Below are 17,246 nucleotides of genomic sequence, written 5' to 3'. Positions count from 1 at the left end.
CCCTGCTGTGTCCCTCCCGCCGGCGCTGCTGCCTCTCAAGCCGGCGCCCAGGCCCCCGGTGCCCGCCCCGCCCCGCCACGCCAGGCCACGCCCCGTCGGAGCCACGCCCTCCTTTCCAGTCCAGGACGGGAGGGGACCTCCAGACAGCGGGGAGACTCAGACAAAGAGAAGATCCCCGGAAGGGAGACCCGGGACTGACGCGCCTGGTGTGCACCAAATTCAGATAGCCGCGAAGAATAGGCTGATGAGGGTATCGCAGAAAATGGAGCGCCCTTGGGACTGTAGCCTAAGCGTCTCCCCTCCCCTCCTCACGCTGAGGACAATGTAGGGATTGCAAGGGGACGCCTGGACGGACGTGTGGGAATTCAGCATTCGTCCAGCCCCTTTCCTCCTGCCCCCTGCCCCCAATCTCGCCCGCAGCTGCCTGCACTGGGGAAGTCCCCTAGCCTTGATCGGACCTGTTCTAGAAGGTGTGCCAGCAGCCCATCTTGCACAATAGATAGGGGTAGATGGGAGGGCAAATGGACAAGCATGGGGTGGAGGACGGAGAGACAAGGGAGGGAAAGAAGAAGCCGGGGTTGGGGGGGGGAGCGGATGAGGGGAACATGGTTGGAGCCCAAAGTTATCAGGGCCCAGATCCAGGAGGTCATTCCTCAGGCCTGGCCTGTGGGCGTTTTATTCGAAGGCGGCTTAGCGGACAGAGCAAAGGAAGAAGGCTCTTTACAGTTTGCAAAAGACTGTCTGAAATGAAAAGCTGGACCCTCGGACTTTGGGTACTTGGATAGTAGAGCTGGGCATGGGTGGGTCACTAACCCACTGTTTAGTTTCTGTTTCTGGACCTCCCAAGCCAGTAGAGACCAACTGATGACTTGTTGGTCTGCACTGCCTGTGCGTGTGACCAGGGCTAGCTAGTTCCTGCTTGCTCCTGGCTCACCACTTATAATGCACTCCACCCGTTATTAGCTGCTCTCCCTGTAACCCTGACACCTGGCAGCAGGATTGTAACAGTTACCTATAACTAAGCACCTGTCTCTCTGGCCTGTCACCACCACAGGAGGTGACGCAGGCTTTCAGTTATGCCTTCAGTTACCAGTCATCCAGCCACTGTGGTGAACACTCATTTGCTAAGCCTTCTGCAAGATGCTGTCCCTGCTCTGCTTGAGGCTGAGTGTGGTGGTGTGCACAGTAAGGAGGACAAATTTGAAGTCGTGGGGCTGGTGAGATGACTTAGTAGTAAGCACTTACGGCTCTTGCAAGAACACTCAGGTTCAGTTCCCAGCACCCACATCAGGAAGTCCACAACTACAACTACATTTGCCTGCAACTACATTTCCAGGGTATCCGACCACCACTTCCAGCCTCCACAGGCTGCTAGACTCAACTGGGGCGAATAAATTCATCCAGGAAAACACACATACATATAAACAGATAAAATAAATGATAAGGTGGTGAGGTCAGCCTAAGCAAGCTGCAGAGCAAGTTTGAGGCCAGTCTAAGATATATAGGAAGATCCTCTTTCAAAATACCAATGGCTAAACTGGGCAGTTGGTGGCATTCATCTGTAATCACAGTGCTCGGGAGGTGGGGCAGGTGGATCTCTGAGTTTGAGGCCAGCCTGGTCTACAGAGTGAGTTCCAGGGCAGTCAGGTCTAAACAGAGAAACCCTGTCCAGAAAACACACACACAAGCACATGCCGGTTTGTGTGCACATACACATGTGCATGCACACACAGAGATTAAGGGTGAAAAGATGAGGAAGTCCAAGCTGCCTCTCTGTGAGTGGACAAGTGGCATTCCTTATTGAGCCTCAGTCTGCTCCCCTGTCATGTAAGGGATGACACTTTGTGGGGAGGCTAGGAAGAGAGAGTGCCTCGAATAGTCAGTCACCTCTCAGTAAACAGAAATGTTGTTCTGGTCCCTGCCCTCCAGAAGTCTGAGGGAGGGAACAGAACACTGTGTTATAAGGACGATGATTTAAGCATAGTATCAGAGCTGAAAGTTGAAAAACAAGAATTGTGAGAGCAAGTAGCAAAGAAAGGCCACTCAGGGAGCGGGGCCCACACAGGCAAAGGGCAAGCGACGTGAAAAACAGGATGCATTCGGAGTCACCAGGAGGAATTGAAGGCAGGCTGGCAGGGATTTCCAGTTTCCTGGTGCAGAGGTGGCCCAGAGAAGAAAAGTGACTTTTGTCCAAGTCTCACAGTAGGGATCCAAGGCCATCACAGCTGACCCTGGTCTGCCAGAAGTAAAGGTTGTTAAGCTCATTTCTCCTTCCCCCAGCCACAACTACAGAACCAAGAAAGGTCTCTTCTGCCTGGGGAAGAGACAGGTAGAGACACCTGGGCCCTGCCTGGGCCAGGGGAAGGAAACAGCTGACTGGTACCTGGCTCTAGTCTTCATGGTGCACCTAGGTCCAGAGCCTGGAACACACAAACTTCCCAGAACACATGTCAGGTCCCGGGCGCAAGAACCCTTTCCTCTTGGCTTAGGGCTCTGTTGTCTGTCACTCAACTACCCTGCGCTCCCATGGCCTCAAAAGTAGGAAAAATCTGCCAGATGGCGGCCGATGGCCGGTGGTGGAGGCGCTCGCTTTTAATCTCAGCGCTCAAGAGGCAGGCAGAGGCAGGTGAATCTCTGAGTTTGAGACCAACCTGGTCTACAGAGTGAGTTCCAGGGCAGCCAAAGCTGCAGTCTTGAAACAAACAAACACACAAACAAACAAAAACAAAACTGAAAGGTTCTATAAACTGTAGGGTGATGTGCCTGTATGTCACCTTCGATCTTGAGGCCAGTCCCTAACGATTTTAGATTGAATGCACACAGAAACATTGACTATAAAAAAAAAAAAAAAAAAAAAAAAAAAAAAAAAAAAAAAAAAAACACAAAACAAAACAACACCTGGGTGGTGGCAAACATCTTTAATTCCAGCACTCAGGAGTTAGAAGCAAGTGGATCTCTGGGAGTCTGAGGCCAGCCTGATGTACAGAGTAACTAATCGCTTTACCACTGGGCAAAATCCCAACTACCCAAACAGACATTCTAGTATAAGTCATTTGTCTGTGTGTGGTACTGGGGGATTGAACCAAACGCCTGAAACTGCTAAGTAACCACATTACTGAATTCCCAGCACTTGGCCTTCAGAGACAAGCTTTTGATGTTTATATGTAGATCTCAAATTGGCCTTGAACCTGTGGTATAGCCCAGGTTTGCCTGGAATACGTGTGTGTGTGTGTGTGTGTGTGTGTGTGTGTGTGTGTGTGTTTTAGGGGATGTGTGTCTCATACCGTCCAGACTGGCTTAGCATTCACTATGCCAGACCACAAACCTGAAGTAGTCTTCCTGCCTCAGCTTCCTAAGTGCCCGGGTTATAGGTGATTTCTGTGATAGGTGGATTGAGATATGAGACGGGGTGTCGGTGGAAAAGGGCAAGTGAGAGGTGTCCATTCAGGCTCTAGAGCCACAAGAAAGGGAGAAATGATGGGTGGGACTAGCCACAGAGCCTGAAGAAATTGGTTTGTTCTGAAAAGATTGTAAAGTTCCCTAGAGGTTCTTAGCTGTCCCCTGTGTGGTTGTGAATTAGGGCAGTTATGGCCTTTGGGTCAAGGAGAAATGAAGGGTTTACCACTTGATTTTTTTTTTTTTTTTTGGCTAGGGAGGAAAGCTGAGGCCTTGCTTATGTTCCACCCAAGTGCCGTACCCTAGCCTGTCAGTTCTTTATAAAAAAAGAAAAGAATATGGTCACTGCATGAGATTGATGGGCTCCAGGAAGTCAGACAGCAAAGGCAGGGCTTCTTCCTTCCAGCCTTTTGTTTGTTTTTCATTAACTTTTATACTAAGTGTGGAATGGGTGTGATGACACTCTCACACTTTATGTCATTGTCCCTTTGCCCATATTCACACCCATCCCAGGGCTTGTATGTGCTGGACAAGAACTGTATTGTGGAGTCACTACCCAGCCCTCTGCCTCCCAGATTTGAGTAAATTGCAATGTGGGTTTTTCTTTCCAGCCCCCATTCTTCTTTTCTTTTTGTCTTTGTTTTTGTTTTGTTTTGTTTGAGACAGGGTTTCTCTGTGTAGCCCAGGCTGTCCTGGAACTTGCTCTGTAGATCAGGTTGGCCTCAAACTCACAGAGATCCTCCTGCCTCTGCTTCCTGAGTGCTGGGATTAAAGGCACACACCAACACTGTGTGGCTGCAGTGTGTTATACATGGACAGGGTGCATGTCATTGTGTTTTCTCTTGTCACCCTGGGGCTTAGACATGATGCAAGATAAGCAAGTTAGTCCTCTGCTGGCCTCCACCCTTGGTCCAGTCACCTTCTCAGTCCTATCCTGTGCTTGCTTTCTATTAGAATGCTGAGAGTGAGTGTGGTGTGTGTGTGTGTGTGTGTGTGTGTGTGTAAGGGGAACCAGGTGCAGCAGCCAAGAATATGAAAGTATAAAAGAGGGGTAACCAAAATGGCTGGATTATATAGAGAAAGGACCTCTGGGAGAACAGCAGCTCAGCTCCTGGGCTGGAGAGTAGAAGAGAGAGAGTATATCAGCCATATCCTGAAACAGGTAGCAACTGAGGGGTTCTGGGAGAACCTGGTGGTTAGGACCACTTTGATATGTTAAATAGGCACCTCAGCCATTTGTCCCAGGGTTGGAGACTTGGGGGTACACATGTGTTCTTGCATGTGGAGGCCAGAAGTCAACTCAACACCAAGTGTCTTCCTCAATGGCTCCCCCATCTCCTCTTCTGAGACAGGGCCTCTCAGTGAACAAGGAGCTTGGTGATTTTTAGCTGGGCTGGCTGGCTGCCTGTCTCTGCCTCCCCAGGGCTGGGATTACAGATGCATGGCCTGTTCCCACTCAGCCTCCTGCAGCCTTCAGATGGGTTCTGGGTATCTGAATTCTAACTCCGGTCTGTCTGCCTTGATACTTACAAACTGAGTCAGCGCCCCAGCCCTGTACTTTCTGTAGTAAGACTTTGTCAGCCTTGCAAAATGCTTTTTTTTTTTTTTTAAATAACGTACAGGGTGTCTCTACCCTGCACACACACTCCACACACACTTTTTCCCCTTGCTTAGGTGACTCCAGGAATGTAGTTCAAGGGTAGGAATGTCAGGATCTGGGACAAAGAAGGAAGGGACCCTGCTGCCCACCTGCTGGGCCTGCTCCACTGAACAACCAGGAATGCTGCCTACAACCCTTGACTCACCAGGCCTCTGTCAGGAAGTGGCTTCTGCCAACCTGCCTCTCAGCAGAGCTGCCCCGCCCAGCCCCACCCTAAAGCACTTTTGGAAACAGCAACCCAAAGGTGAAGAATAAGGAGCCTTTACTTGGAAAAGGAGGGTCCAGAGGCTAGACCTGGAGCCTGGACTGAAGCCCAGAGCAGGGCAACCATTTCTCTAGTGTTTCCAGGAGGGGTTCAGACAGCACCTTTCCTTGTCCTATAGGAAGAAGGAAGGCCCCTTCTTTGCTCCCCAGGTTTCTCTCCCTCTAGGTTGGCTCTGAGCCCCATCTCTGCTTGCCTCACAAACCTGTCAGACCTGAAATAGAGGAGAGGAGGAAAAAAAAAAAAAAAAAAAAAAAAAAAAAAAAAAAAAAAAACCCAAACAAACACTTTCAGTAAACTGCAGGGGGTGTGGATGAATCAAGATTTTGTTTTTAAGGAATATCATGTGTCCACCTCTGTTTACCTGCTTGGCATGGCCTTTGGTACGGAAGGGACCCTGGCACTGGGCCCAGACCTCCCTCTTGGGTAAGGAGAGTGAGAGGCACTGCAGCCTACAGCCTGTTCCACCCAATCACCTGGCCTCTTTGAAACTCCCTTGCTCCTTCAGGGGTGTGTCTGTCACCTCGAGCAGGGCTCAGCAACACTGTAGTCCTTGGCTGGCCTGCCTGATGGTGGCCTAGCTCTTAGTTCTCACTGGGCATTTGTATAAATTCTTCTAAAACACGAATACGGTCATGTTGCTCTTCACCTTACACCTTCTGTGGCCTACACGGTCCTTGAGATAGGGCCAAATTCCTAAATGTGAATTCTTAGGGAATTAATTCTTCCAGCTTCTCCTCTTTAAAAAAATATGTTTTGTTTTCCATTTCTTTCTTTTTTTTTTTTTTAAGCATAAAAGTGTTTATTTTGGCTTATGGTTAGAAAGAGCTAAGAGTCCATCATGGTGGGAAGGCCTGACAGCAAGCTACAGGGACAGGGAGCTGAGGAATAACATCTCCACACCAGGGAGGAAGGAGAGAAAGAAGGGAGAGAGGGAGGGCTTGTTTTCCATTTCTTTGTCAGTCTGTTGTTTGGGGGAACAAGGGAAGGAGAAATAGCACACAATATGGACCTCAGATTTTCAAGTCTCTTCTTCCTCCTCTGTTTCCACTGTGTGTTAGATAGAGTCTACCCACTGAGCCAGCTCACCAGCCCCAGCCCCTCCTCTCCCCTGCTTTCCTCTCCCCCTTGCCAATTGCCCTGAACCTTCCCGGCTTTAGACCATTCCTACTTTACACTATCTTAGAGCTCACTAACTAGCCAGGCCTTTCCCCTGACTTCTGACCCTCCAACTGCCATGCATTATTTTAGAAGTCAGATAAAGCTACCCTCTGCTGCATATACCATTCAGCCCACCGGCTTGCTCTTCCCAGCATTCTGAACTCTTCCTTCAGTACAGCCAGCACGTTCCAAGATTTTTCATTGTGTTGTCTGCGTGACTGGAATGTCCTCTCTGTACTAGGACTGTCCCCACCCCATGCAACAAAGCACAAGATTGAGTGAGCACCCCCCCCCCCCAGTGCACAAACCATTGGTGATGTGAAGTCTCCTTGGCCCTGGATCCTAGCAGGCTTGTCTGGAGACCTGGGTATTATCACGCCGGCCTGAAGTAGGGGTCTTCTTGCAGAACTCTAGGAATGGGGGGGGCTCACCACATTTCCAGATCATGATTCCATGGTCAGACCTGATAATACAGAAGCCAGGTAGGGAGTGGTGAAGATTTAGTGAAGCAAAGAATGGGAAACCCAGTGTCCAGTGCACCAGGAACTTCCTGGTTTGGGAGCTTAAGCTGAGCCGTCTTTGTCCTTGGGTCATGCTCTCTGAACACTTGCCGAAACCTCAATGACTCCTGCATCTTTGGGGAGACAAAATGAGCTCAAAGGCGCTGTAACTTGTCTGAAATTTCAAACAAAATAAAAGATGGGATGAAGGGTTGGGATGTAGCGCACATGCTTGGGGTGCATGCGGCCTGGCTCCCATCTTTAAGATCAGAATCCGAGGAGAGAGAGGAGACCCCCACTTCACGCAGCTCTAGCTAGTTCAGAGTGGCAAGGCACCATCCTTCTCCCCCCCACCTGAATGCTCGGTCCTACCCCTCGATTGCTCCTCAGGTCTAGCCTGTCTTCCCACTACACCTGTGTCCACGTGTCAGGATGTCACAGGAACACTTCCTGTGTCCATGGCTAGTCATCCGCTCATTGTTTGGAACAGAATCCCATGTATCCCAGGCTGAGGATAAACTCACACCACAGCTGAGGAAGATGGCCTTGAACTTCCTACCTCCTGTCTTCATTCCCAGTGGTCACAGACATGCATCCCAAGCCCGGGCTTGTGTGATATTGGCGGTTGATTCCAGATCTTCCTGTCTGTTTGGCAAGCCTTCTACCAGATGAGTTACCCACCCTCCTCCACCCACCCAACTTTTTTTTTTTTTGAAATTTTTAAAAATTAATTTTTATTTATATGAGTACACTGTTGCTGTCTTCAGACACACCAGAAGGCACCAGATATCATTATGGATGACCATGTGGTTGCTGGGAATTGAACCCAGGACCTCTGGAAGAGCAGTCAGTGCTCTTAACCACTGAGCCACCTCTCCAGCACACACACCCCCCCAACTCTTATTTTTTAAGAGAGGGCCTCCCTCTGTAGCCCTGGCTACCCTGGAACTTACAGAGATCCTCCTGCCCTGGCCTATTAAATGCTGGATTACAGGCTTGTGCCCTCAGCCCGGGCAGTTTTGTTTTGAAAACCATCTCACTGTGTAGCCTAGGCCAGCCTCAAATTCACTGTGGAGTAGATGCGGCTTTGAACTCTTGACCCTGTCCCTCTCTCGCTCAAGTACTGGGATTAGAGATGTGTGGAACAATACCCAACTCCATGACAATATGTGAGAATTCAATTTCTAGAAGGTGAGAATGTCTGGCTGTGCCTCTGAGGTTTGATGACTGACTTATTGAGGTGACTGTAGCAGCCAGTGCTCCTCAGGCTCCTCCGAGCTGAAGTCTTACATCTCATGTTAGTACTTCTGTCAGTTGCTGTGACTTAATCACAGATCTTACCACTGACTTCCTGTTCTCCAGAGCGAGATCCCCGAAGGATGAAGCAAAGCCTGGTTCCTGGTGGGCCCTGGGAGCTGTGTGCTACTGAGCCCTGAGCACTGGGCTGTCTGTCCCAATTCCTCCTCACCAGTAAGGGGAAGGGACTCAGGGCCCATCAACCCACACCCCACACACCTCTTCCACTTTAGCCTTGGTTTCCTGCTGGCCCACAGCTGTCCCCTCACCAGCCGGTGACTCAGAGCCTTCCAGGACGGCACTGCTGCCAGCCCTGCCCAGCCCTCTGGGTGGGTGACTAAGCTTGTGGTAAAGGCTGGGCTGAGCTCCTGGGGCAGGCCGGATTCCTCTACCATTTTGCCCTCCTTCCTCTCCATCTTGCTGATTTTTGTCTCTGGGCCTTCTTCAGATGGGGATAATCTTGAACTCCAAAAAACATTTCCTTCCTGAGCCCCACGTTGTCCCAGGAGGACTGAGACTGGACAGACACTGTCTTTTGAGAGTGATAGACAGAAAGCAAAGAGGGGGGTGGGAGGGAACTATAAAAGACTGATGGGGATCCAGGACTAGGAAACTGTTAGGGAGTGGCCCACCCTTCCCCTACAACATGCCTCTGTGAGAACTGGGGAAAGTTAGTGCCAAGAATCTGGACCAGTCTGGTCCCAGGGCCCCAGCTGGCTGGCTTGTCAAGTGTGGCAGGCTGGATTCAGCCCCTGTGGCCCACTCCACCTGTCACACTTGCACTAGGAGGCTTGGGTGAGGAGGCTGGAGTAACACCTTCTTCTGGCAGACTTTGAGAAATGAGTTCTCAGAGCTGTTTTCGTCCTTATTGTTGTAGGTGACTGTGGGTATTTATTTGCATTCTTGTGTCTGAAATAACAGATACGACATATTTTACTAAGAGACCCAGTCCCATAGTGACTACCATGGCTATGACATGGATCAGCCTCCAAGCACCAACAAGGGCCAGGCTTTAGGATTATCTTCTTTTCTTAGAATTATTTTATGTGTATATTTTTCCCCCTGCACATCGTATGTGCACCATATGGGTGGCTGGTGACCCCAAAAGTCAGAAGACGATGTCATAATCTCTGGAACTGGAGTTCCAGATGGTGGTAAGCTGTTATGTGAGTACTGGGAACCAAACCTGGATTCTCCACAAAAGCAGCCTGTGCTCGGAAGCTCTGAGCTGTACATTGTCCTGAAGCTGTTTGTATTTTAATGTTGATTCCACTTCCCCAAGAAGGGCTGCCTAGTCATATGACTCAAACTGAACCTTTCCATTTTAATTAGTAAAATAAAGGAAAGCCAGTGACTGGGCGGGGCAAGGGAGGTAGAGAGGGCTGAGAGGTCAGAGGATGGAGGGGGAAGGTTGTGGTAACATGGAGCTTCCCAAGGACCAGTGAGACCCAGGTGGGATTGTTTGGTGTTAAATAGCTATGAACATTAAGGATTTTACAGGTCTAGTATCTCATATAGAAGGGCAGTTTGTATCTTTGTCTATTTGATGCAATCTTGTTGTGTAGAGGGTTTGTGGATTGAGAGTTGAATATGTAAACCTGAGTGAAAAGCAATTGGGCTGTAGAGTTGTATTTATGAGGGATTTTGAGGTACAGAAACACCCCAGAACAGAGGCAGAGAACAGGCAGTAGAAAACCGCCAGGGAAGGGAGTTGTGTGGACAAGTTGGGCCCTGGTGGTGGCTCGGACCCAGCACCAGAGGTGCGTGCACGCGCCTGGCTCCAAACTAAAATCGGGCCTGAGGAGTGAGACCTCAGGGCCATTAGAGAGATAAACTGATTTAATATTTTTTAATATTTACTGCAACACGGAGTCATCTCTCTGGCCCTCAGGTGTGTTGTTACTTTCATCACCCCCATTTTACAGACAAAGAAACTGATGCTGAGAGAAGGGATGTGGGTCACAAGGTGAGAAGTCAGGAAGCCAGTTATCCCAACCAGGCTCTTGGGTCCCAGCTGGTGGGACAAAAGTTGACCCATTTAATGGATGTAGAAGCTTGCTTGACGGTGTAGGTAGGCGTAAGATCTGCTCCCAGACTCCAGACTATCTCTGGTGAAACCATGCAGACTCCCAGTAGTTTTTCCTACAGTCAGCAACCTTCCCTCCCTGACACCACAGTAGGGGCTGCCTACCTTCTTTCCTGCCCAGATTGTCTCTGACCTTAAAGCAGCAAATCCCCTGGAATCCCGGAGACCAGATATTGTCCCTCTCTGGCACGCAGGTGACCCTCAGCTGTACTTGAGTGATTGGTTACCCTACACTTGGTGTCTGTGAATGGACCCAGAAGTTCAGCTGAACCACTTGCCAGAGAAGCCTGGACCAGGCACTGGCAACAACCGGGGGACTGCTCCTGAGAGTGTCACAAGCATGTGGTCATCTCAGGTGGGTGCAGGTAGGCACAGACAGATATCTAGAGTCTAATTTGGGGGGTATTGGGCTGCGATGGACCCCAGGAACTTCCCCACACTAGGTGAGTACTTTACCATTGAACTTCAATCCCACCAGATGCTAATTGTGACAGTTTGAGGGCAGGCAGACACACTCTGACTGGGAGGATGTATCCCTTGAGGCAGGATGGCATTGTGGGAGAGGAGCATTGTGGGAGAAGAGGTGGTACATGAGCCTGGCCATGGGGGGTGGAGCTGTGTCACAGCTGTGTCAGCTAAGCTGCCAAGACCTGATTTGTGGAAATCCTCCCTAAGGCTGCTCCCACGGATCCCTCAGGGCTCAGGCAGGGCCAGAAGGCCGAACTGGGGGACAAGGTCAGACAGTCTGTATTTGTTTGTTCCTTTTCTCTTTGTTTGCTTTTACAAACAGGCCCAACTTTTCAGTAGGAGGTGACAGCGATTTTGCTTTTGTTTGAGTCAGGGGCTCCTGTAGCTCTGTCTGGCTTCAAATTTACCAGGTAACCAAAATGATCTTGGATTCTGATCCTCTTGCTTCTACCTTCCTAGTGGTGGGAGTTTGTAGCGCTAGGGGTGAAACCTAGACTTTGAGCATGCTAGGCAAACACTTTACCAACTGAGCCACAACGCCCAGCTCTTCTCTGTGAGCCTTTTTGTTTGTTTGGTTGCTTGGTTTTGTTTGTTTTTGTCTCAGCCTGTAGCTAGCATTTTAAAAGGCCCATGGAGATACACACGGGGCCCCAGTTATGTGCCAGCAACTGTCTTGGTCTCGTTGTTTAACCCCTCAGTGAGCCTCAAAAGTATGATCTGGGAGCTGGAGAGATGAAGAGCCCTGGCTGCTCTTCCAGAGGTCCTGAGTTCAATTCCCAGCAACCACATGGTGGCTCACAACCGTCTGTAATGGGGTCTGATGCCCCCTTCTGGCCTGTGGCTGTATGTGCAGCAGAGCACTCATAGCATTACATTTTTATTTTTTTTTAAAAAGTATGATTTGGGCTGTATACAGTGGCACACATTTTGGAAAGCTGAGGCAGGAGGATCACTGTAAGATGGAGGCCAACGTGGGCTGTACAGTGAATTCCAGGCTAGCTTGGACTATGTGACACCTATCTGTGCATGTATGTGGTACACACATATGCATGTGTGCACTTGTGTATGTGCATCATGTTATTTCTTCGGCCAACACTTTTGGAAACCAGAAAGTTCTCACTGACTACATTACTTCTCAGATAATCACTTTTTTTTTTTAAGAACAGCGTCTCAGGGCAGGAGAGATGAGTGGCTAAGAGTCCGACCATCTATTCCAGAGGACTCGGGTTCAATTTCCAGCAGTGACATGGCTCCTCATCACTGTCCTCTACTCTAGTTCTAGGTGACCTGATGCCCTCTCTGGCTTCCATGGGCACCAAGTGCACACGTGGTATATAGACATACAGGCTGGCAAAACACTCATATTCGTAAAACAAAAACATTTTAATTAAAAAGAAATAAGAACAGGGTCTCCCTGGCTGTCCTGGAACTCACTATATAGAACAGGATGGCTTTGAACTCCCTGAGACCCACTTGCCTCAGCCTCTGGAGTACTGAGATTAAAGGTGTGCGTCACCCTGCCCAGAAATAACCACTATTTTATCATAAGGAAACAATCTTGTTTGTACTAGAAGTCCGTGTAAATGGAATCAAACAACAATGTATCATCATCATCATTATCATCATTAATTCGCTGAGACAGGTTCTCACTGTGTGGCCCTGTCTGGCCTGGAACTCCTTATGCATGAGTCTGACTGGCTTCACACTCATAGAAATCCTCCTGCCTCTGCCTCCTGAACACTGGGATCAAAGGCCTGTGCCACCACACCTGGCCGTTTTTTTTTTTTTTTTTTTTTTCTGTCTGGCATCTTTTGCACAACATTGTTTCTGAGAGGAATCCATATTGTTGCCTGCTGGTAGACCTTTCCTTGTTATTGCTACAGTCTTCCCCTCTGTGGACACACTACAGAGTGTCTAGGTCCAGTCTCCTGTTGATGGACATTTAGGACTGGGGGTGTGAACAGTGTGTGAGGATTGGGGGTGTGCACGGTGTGTGACGACATGTCTAGAAGTCTTATGATTTGTACATTTATTGCACAAATAGCCAAGAATGGAATTTCTGGTTCATAGAGGAAGTATTTGTATTGCTAGAAATCAGCAAACACTTTTCCCCATGATGCCTGTCATGATGCCCACATGAGCGATGGACCAGCACTCCAGTTGCTCCATATTCCTGCTGACATCTGTCATCGTTGGTCCTTCATTCTAGCTTGCCTCATGGCAAGCAATGATATTGATGCTGCTTTGTTCTCCCACACACACCTGCATCCCAGGTGAGTATCAAAGTCCTTCTATAGGGGAGGATGGCCTTAAATTTCTGATCCTCCTGCCTCCATCTTCAGAGTGCTAGGTTTAAAGGTGTGTGGTGTCACGCCTAGCTATACACACACACACACACACACACACACACACAAGGTATTAGTGATTGATGCCTTTATGCATAATAGGTATGTGCCACAGCACTGAGCTACACCCCAAGTCCTCTTCATTTACGTAACAATGAGTTTTCAACCCATGATACAGAGAAGCTGAAGATCAGCCAGCCAGACTGACTTAGGAATAAAGCATCTCTTAGAAACAGGGAAAGCAGAAAACCAGCAAGGATGGACCCTCAGAGATGCTCAGGGTGCCCAGGAGAGAGACAGAGAGAGGAGAAAAACCTAGCCTGGAGGCCTAGCCATTCCCCAAGGCAGGCTGGGTAGCACAGAGGGTAGGGTGAAGGCAGATGAAGAGCAGGCTGACCACAGAGAGACCTGGGCCTGATAGTTGGAAGCCAGATAAGCAGAAAGGAAATTCAGGAAACACAGCCCTGAATGGGCCAGCTCATAGACTATGATGGCTAATCTTCCTTGTCAGTTTGACTACATCCGAATCAACTGAAACCTAAACAGCTGGGCATACCTGGGTAGGACTAAGATGGCAAGCCTGACAACCTGATTTGGATCCCCAGAACTTGATGGAGGGACAGAAGCAACTCCTAAACTCTACATCCTACTCCCCCTACCCCCATGCACACACGAGTGCACACACACTCACACACCACTGGGCCCCACAGGCAGACACACACACAATAAATAAAATGTAATAAAAAATAAGTAAAAGGCGGCTGGAGAGACAGATCAGCTATCACGCTGTTCTTGCATAGGACCTATGTGTATTTCATACCCAGCACTCACAATAGATGGCTCACAACCACATGTGACTTCAGTTCCAAGAAATCAGACATGCTCTTCTGATCTCTACAGACTCCTGCCCACACATAGTATGTACAAACTCAAGCTGACTCACACATGCATGCGTGTAAAATAAAGAAGTCTTAAAAATTTAAATAAATAAAGCAGGTAGAGGTGGTGGCAGTAGCAGTGGACGCCTTTGACCTCCAGCACTTGGAAGGTGGAGGCAAGTGATTCTCTGTGAGAGTGGGAGGCTAGCCTGGTCTACAGAGTGGGTTCCAGGACATCTGGGGATACAGTGAAGGGAAGGAAAAGAACAGAGTCCTGATTTTCAAACTCTGGAGGGCCCAGGGTTTGATTTAGGATTTAATTTCTGATTCTTCCCCTCCTATATGATTCTTCTGCAAAGAAGGCGTGGTCTGAGGTCACGGGCAATGTACATGGGACATCTGCTGTCTGACTTGCTCTTCTCTACTTACTCCTCAGGCTGCCTCGGGGACCAGGAAGGTGTCCATTGCCCCCTGGTGGTAGCTGGACCATAGCCACAGATGGGATGCAGCTCTAGTGTCAGAAGGGATCTGGAGATCCAGCTTCTATGGAGGACACTCCCCATGTCCAGCCCCAAGATGTGAGCAGGCACAGGCACATACATGTGTGCACACACACAACTGTAGGACGATGTGTTTACCCTCAGGCTTCCTTTCCTCCCCTGAGAAAACCACTCCTGTGTGCCCATTGCTGCTCTCAGGCCTCCCCCAGCTGAACATCCCACCGCTGGGAAGCCTCCTGGCACCTTGTCCATCTGGTCCATGCTTTTCTGTCTACACAAAAGCAATGGCAATTTTTGTTATTGTTGTTGTTGCTGCTGTTGTTTGAGGCAGGGGTTGTCTGTCTAGCTTTAGCTGTCCCGAAACTCATTCTGTAAACTAAGCTGACCTCGAATTTACAGAGATCCACCTGCCTCTGCCTTCTGAGTGCTGGGATCAAAGGCATGAGCCATTGCTGCTGAGGTGCAGTGGCAACCTTTTATCTATCTATCTATCTATCTATCTATCTATCTATCTATCTATCTGTTTGTTCACTTATTTATCCATTTATTTATTTATCTATTTATTCATTTATTTATTTATTTAGTCTTGATAATAGGTGCCTTTACTAACTGAGCCACTAAATGGCCCAGGGTTCTTTTGGGGATGGGGGTGGGGGAGGTTTTCAGGTTTTTTTTTCCCCACCTCCTCCTGCCTCCCCACCCTGACACTCCCCTACACTTCAGCATCAAGCCTTGGCAGGACCAAGGGCTTCTCCTCCCATTGATGCCCAACAAGTCCATCCTCTGCTACATATGCAGCTGGAGCCATGGGTTCATCCGTGTGTACTCTTTGGATAGTGGTTTAGTCCCTGTGAGCTCTGGTTGGTTGGTATTGTTGTTATTATAGGGTTGCAAACCCCTTCAGCTCTTTCAATTCTTTCTCTAACTCCTCCATTAAGGACCCTGTTCTCCATTTCTCCATTCTATGGTTGGCTACGACCATCCACCTCTGTATTTGTCAGGTTCTGACAAAGCCTCTCAGGAGACAGCTGTATCAGTCTCCTGTCAGCATGTACTTCTTGACATCAGCAGTATTGTCTGGGTTTGGTGGCTGTATATGGGCTGGATCCCCAGGTGGGGCGGTGTCTGGATGACCTTTCCTCCAGTTTCTGCTCCAAGCTTTGTCTCCATATTTTCCCCTGGGAATATTTTTGTTTCTCTCTTCTAAGAAGGACTGAAGTATCACACTTTGGTGGTCCTTCTTGAACTTCATATGGTCTGTGAATTGTACCTTGGGTATTCCGAGATTTTGGGTTAATATCCACTTATCAGTGAGTGCATGGGTGTAATTTTGTGATTGGGTTACCTCACTCAGGATGACATTTTCTTTCTTTTTTTAAAAAAAAAATTATTTATTATATATAAGTACTGTATATATAACTAGCTGTCTTCAGACACACCAGAAGAGGGCATCAAACCTCATTACAGATGGTTGTAAGCCACCATGTGGTTGTTGGGATTTGAACTCAGGATTTCTAGAAGAACAGTCAGTGCTCTTAACCACTGAGCCATATTTCTAGCAACCCCCTTTTTTTATAGTCTAAATTTCTTTTTAAAAAGATTTATAAAAGATTTATTTGTTTATTATATATAAGTACAGATAGAATATTTTCTTTTCTTCTTCTTTTTTTTTTGAATTTACTCAAAGTGATTTTATTGCTTGTGTACACAACAGCAGTTATGCCACTAGAGCAGAGGCTGTGGACAACTCATATTTCCAGTTGGGTGAGAGTGCCCGCTTAGTCTTATAGTATATAGTATATAGTATATAGTATATAGTATAGTCTGTATATAGTATATAGTATATAGTATATAGTATATAGTATATAGTATATAGTATATAGTATATAGTATATAGTATATAGTATATAGTATATAGTATATAGTATATAGTATATAGTATATAGTATATAGTATATAGTATATAGTATATAGTATATAGTATATAGTATATAGTATATAGTATCAAGCCAACCGGTGAATTCTGCCCTCTGTCAGAATCAGGCAGAATTTAGCATCCTTATCCTTTCTGTTCCTCTCAAGGTGCTACCGAACAGCAACTGCTTCTTAATCCAACAGTAGAGATCCTCAGGGAGATCAGGGGCAGGGCCTTTGGACTTAAGGATTCTCAAAATTTTATTTCCAGTCACAAAACGGACCTGTGCCACACATACCACGTGACTCCCTCCACCTATCTAGGAGGGAGTCGGGCCTTTCTTGGCCAACTTGTAAATTTGATCCTTTATGTCATCAGACATTAACTTCAGCCACATAGGGATGTGGTAGGGCAGCGCCGACTGAGACAGCCCCTTTCCTAGAGCGTGCATGTGACCCTGATGGTGGAGGTCAGGCAGCAAAGAGGAGGATGATATTTTCTAGATCCATCCATTTGCCTAAGAATTTCATGAACTCATTATTTTTAATAGTTGAGTAGTACTCCATTATGTAAATTACTATATTTTCTGTATCCATTCCTCTGGGTTCTTTCCAGCTTCTGGCTATTATAAATAAGGCTGCTATGAACATAGTGGAGCATGTGTCCTTGTTGTATGTTGGAGCATCTTCTGGGTATATATTGGGAACCTTTTAAACAGTTACAATTTCAGTGAATGTTCTATATAGTGTGCTGGGTGGGGGTTGATCTGGTGCTGTGCA

General features: G+C 47.9%; 1 pseudogene across 1 annotated transcript; it reads right to left on the bottom strand.

Annotated features, from left to right (window-relative positions):
- Positions 1-16,269: 16,269 nt before the first annotated feature.
- On the bottom strand, positions 16,270-16,918 carry LOC308429296 (small ribosomal subunit protein uS15-like; annotated as a pseudogene). The gene is made up of 2 exons: positions 16,563-16,918; positions 16,270-16,350 (listed from the first exon to the last, which is right to left on the bottom strand). The product of its transcript is annotated as a small ribosomal subunit protein uS15-like (transcript).
- Positions 16,919-17,246: the final 328 nt, after the last annotated feature.

The sequence above is a fragment of the Micromys minutus genome (assembly GCF_963924665.1).
Source record: "Micromys minutus genome assembly, chromosome: 13".
NCBI classification, from domain to species: Eukaryota; Metazoa; Chordata; class Mammalia; order Rodentia; family Muridae; genus Micromys; species Micromys minutus.
This window is presented reverse-complemented; position numbering and strand designations above follow the sequence as displayed.